The sequence below is a fragment of the Pinus tabuliformis genome, chromosome 6, assembly GCF_031772625.1.
Source record: "Pinus tabuliformis cultivar Carrire ecotype Pingquan chromosome 6, CPIR1, whole genome shotgun sequence".
Lineage (NCBI taxonomy): Eukaryota > Viridiplantae > Streptophyta > Pinopsida > Pinales > Pinaceae > Pinus > Pinus tabuliformis.
In genome coordinates this window covers 344,146,497-344,151,201 of record NC_142292.1, presented here as the reverse complement: position 1 = coordinate 344,151,201, position 4,705 = coordinate 344,146,497, and the positions used below count along the sequence as shown (strand labels likewise).

The 4,705-nt window shown below is 38.5% G+C and overlaps 1 pseudogene; it reads left to right on the top strand.

Moving 5' to 3' along the window:
• Nucleotides 1-1,289: 1,289 nt before the first annotated feature.
• On the top strand, nt 1,290-4,504 carry LOC149258708 (pentatricopeptide repeat-containing protein At1g11290, chloroplastic pseudogene; annotated as a pseudogene).
• Nucleotides 4,505-4,705: the final 201 nt, after the last annotated feature.

Sequence of the window (4,705 nt, the reverse complement as noted above, 5' to 3'; positions counted from 1 at the left end):
ATTTTAACTAGCTCAAAGAAGAAAGTTAATATAGCAAAGATTAGAACGAATTCTCATGAGTTCCATAGTGAAACAGGTCATTGGGCAGTTCCTAAAATGCCATGGATGGAACAGATCTGCCATAATGTGAGAATAGGAACATCGAGGATGAAAACCACTTCCTCTTACAGTGCCTCACATACAACCACATTAGATCTCAGTTTCACAATCTTTGTTAAAATACTGATCTTCCTAGCCTTTTACAATGTCAAATTATAGTGAGCTCAGGAGGCTTCTCTCCAAGCTTTTTGAGCATAGGAATAAAATCTTAAATCAAAATAGATAATTTGTTTCTTTAGGTCTGATAGACCATTATTTGGTCTCAGCGGACGTTAACCATCATCATCATCATCATATATATATATATATATATATATATATATATAGAGAGAGAGAGAGAGAGAGAGAGAGAGAGAGAGAGAGAGAGATCTTTGAATTATAAATAGGTAGAATGGTCTATCAAATCCATGACCTCAGTGCAATATGTTTGAAGGTAAGGGTATCAAGTCTATTTGAACAAAAATAAACTCTAAAATTCTCTGATTATTCCATTCTTGAAATATCAATTGACATCAATGAGCATATTTATTCAACAATGTAAATGAATGCAAATCAATATGAAATGTGCGCTAATTAATTGCGAAGTAAATTGGTGCACAAGTAATTAAATACATAAGTAAATAAAATCATACAACCATAAATTAATTATAGAAATGAATAAAATAAATTCTACTTAAATAAATCCCAGTCATATTTTTCCAAAAAATGACCACAAAAACTTAAAATCTAACACAATTTATTAATAATTAACCAAGAATAATTATGTTTCTACGAATGTCTTACATTATAATTGGTTAATAATTAACAAATAATAAAAAATCTTATACATAATTTCAAAATAATTACTCAATTAATAATATTTAATAGAAATCCAAATTAAAATAATGAAATAACAAATATGTAAGAATAGCAACTCAAATTTCCGTAACTTCAAAATCTCACTAGATCAAATTTCCATAACTTCAAAGTCTCATTAGCTCGAAATAAAATGTAGTTCATTGTTTTATGTTCTTACCTTTTCCAAGCATGTGTTTTTATCAGTTTTTATTCAAAATCTAGTGAAAAATGTTGGAGTTGTAAATTTCAAATTTTGACATTGCATAATTTGAATGTTCAAAACACTTTTAAAGATACTGAATCATATAATTTAGACCACCACTGTCATAAAATTGTTGTTTCACCAACTGTGCTCAGAGTTCCGGTGATTTTAGAATGAGTCCGTCGAACATAATCCGACATGATGTTTTTGTTATCATGCTAAATGCACACCCATCTATCAACACAAAATGAATTATACAGGGAGTGTCTAATCTTTGCTGAGATAGTGACAAACTTAGTGCCAACACTTCACCCTATAGCCAGCGAGCATCCTCACTGGGAACAGGACCATTTATCATGAATATGATGACAGAATTCAATAGATTGACACCTAAACCTGCTTTGAAGTGAAGCAATCTGTGTTTCAGTTGGTCAGTTTCCCATTCGTTGAAGTGCATGTTTCTTAAAAATCCTAATGCTTCTCGAAAGTCGCTCCAGATATTTGAAATACGATAACCAGTAACCAAGTAAATCTTCCAATGAATCCTTCATCAATTCGTTTTTCCCATTACAGAGACCGAGGCGAGCGAATAATATGAGCTTGTACACACTCAAAGGCAATGGAGACTCTGCCCCTGCTGGTTTTGATCGGATCCTTCCACTTCTGGTATATATAAACAGCAATGGCAACAACTCTGAAATCTTCGAGAATAAACCAGACGACGAGAAAGAAAACGATGCCCACAGCTACCACTAAAACACGGTACAATGCCAACACTCTGTCTCTCCATCAAGTGAGATCAATGTGCAAGCAGGATCGCTTGGACGAGGCACTGCAAATCTTGAGTATTACAGACAAACCTCTACATTTTTTCACTTATGTGGATCTCTTGCAGGGGTGCATTAAGAAGAAAGCCTTGCCAGAGGGAAAACTAATCCATGCCCACATTAACCTGAGGGGATTCACAGGAGACACATTTTTAGACAACACAGTCACCAATATGTATATAAAATGTGGAAATCTGGTGGACGCTCACAGAGTTTTTGATGAAATGCGTGAACGAGATGTTTGTTCATGGACTATAATGATTTCAGCTTATGCCAGGCATGGTCCCCATCTAGAGGCCTTAGCATTCTTCCGAAGAATGAAACGAGACGGCATTGAACCTAATCACTTCACGTTTTCAAGCCTTCTTCCGGCATGTGCGAGTTTGGCATCTCTGGAAGATGGCGTGGAGATCCATGAAGAGATAATAAGAGGTGGATTCGACTCTAATGTCTCTGTGGCGAGTGCCCTTGTAGACATGTATGCAAAATGTGGAAGCATAGAGAAGGCTCGCCAAGTGTTCGAAAAAATGCTCGAACGAAATGTCATATCCTGGACTGCAATGATAGGGGCTTATGCAAGGCGTGGGGATGCCAAGGAAGCCTTGAAACTTTTTCACCAGATGAAACAAGCAGGCGTCGAGCCCAACCATTTCACATTCTCTAGTGTTCTTCCGGCGTGCGCGAGCTCGGCTTCTTTGGAGCAGGGCGTGGAAATCCATGAAGATATAATGAGAGGTGGATTCCACTCTAATGCCTTCGTGATGACTGGACTTGTAGACATGTATGCACAATTCGGAAAAATAGAGAAGGCTCGCGCACTGTTTGACAAAATGCATCAACCAGACCTGGTTGCATGGAACGCATTGATTTGGGGTTATGCACAGAATGGGTTTGTTGACGAAGCTCTGAAGCTTTTTAAAAAGAGCCCTCGCAAAGACATCGTGTCATGGAACGCAATGATTGCAGGATTTACGCAGAATGGACGTGGTGACGAGGCTCTGAAGATTTTTCAGCAAATGCAATTAGCAGGTGAGAGGCCGGATGTGAAAACCATTGCCAGTATTCTCCCGGCATGTGCCAACTTGGCAGCTTTGGAACAGGGTGTGGAGATCCATGATAAAATAATTAGAAGTGGGTTTATATCTGACTTGATTGTGGCGAATGCTCTGATAGACATGTATGCAAAATGCGGAAGCATTGAGAAGGCACGTAAAGTGTTTGATGAAGTACATGAACAAGATGTAGTTTCATGGAATACTATGCTTGGAGGATATGCCACACACGGTGGTGCCAAAGAAGCCCTCGAGCTGTTTGAGAAAATGAAGTGCTCAGGCATGAAACCAAACCATGTCACCTTCGTCAATGTTTTGTCTGCGTGCAGCCGTGCAGGTTTATTGGATGAGGGATACCGATATTTCAATAGCATGAACAAAGATTATGATGTCACACCTGCAATGGAACACTACATTTGCATGGTTGACCTTCTTGGCCGTGCTGGGCATCTAGATGAAGCACAGGATTTCATCAACAAAATGCCAATAAAACCTGCTGCTGTTTTGTGGAGTTGTTTGCTTAGTGCATGCAGACAACATAACAATGTAGAGCTAGCAGAATCCGTGGCAGAAAATCTTTTTGAGTTGGATCCTGAAAACGCTGCACCGTATGTGCTTCTCTCAAACATTTATGCTGCAACTGGCAGGTGGGGGGACATTGAAAAAGTGCGGAAAATGATGAAAGAGAGAGGCATAAAAAAGACACCTGGATGCAGTTGGATTGAGGTTGATAAACAGGTACATGCCTTCCTTGTAGAAGACAAATCACATCCACAAACAGAGAAAATCTATTCAGAGTTGGAGAGATTATCGCGACAAATGAAGGTGGCAGGCTATGTTCCTGATACAAGATTTGTGCTTAATGATGTGGATGAGGAGGAGGAGAGGGAACAAATTCTGTGCCATCATAGTGAGAAGCTGGCAATTGTATTTGGGCTATTAAACACACCTCCTGGAACAACTATTCGAGTTGTTAAGAACCTTAGAGTGTGTGGTGCCTGTCATTCTGCGACCAAATTCATCTCAAAAATTGTTGCTCGAGAAATTGTTGTGAGGGATGCTAGTCGGTACCATCATTTCAAGGATGGAAAGTGTTCATGTGGTGATTATTGGTGATGGTTATGCAAATTGAAGCAAGCTATAAGCACGGGCTTTCAATATAAGAGTCACGATGTCATCCTTGCAAGATCTCAGTTACTGGATCCTGGATAACCATTGCGGGGATGTGTTCAATCCTTGAGCTTCACCAATGCAAAGCCAAAATATCTCTCACGTCTAATACGAGACTAAGTTTTATTTTCGGTTCACAAGGACAGACATTTTAAAAAATTAAAGTCTATGGTCTTGATTGGAAAAACCACTGTGGAGAGAGAGACTGCCAAAGCTGAATTTTTATTCATCGAGCATGTCCTATTCATATAATATTGATGGCATGCTAATGCATCAACCCATGCTAATTATTTTTTCAAAATAAAAGAGTTGCTATTTTTTTCCCCATAGAAAAAGTCGTAATTTCTATTAAGTCAAAAGAAATTACATTCTGTAGATGCTGAGCATATGCATACTGAGGCTGGATGCCTTTCAAAAACTGTCTATAAGTAACTGTGATAATGGTTCTAAAACTGAACAGGTAAACAAAAAGAAATCATTCCTCTCCCCAAACTGTTTATCTCCACGCAGGGAGTGTG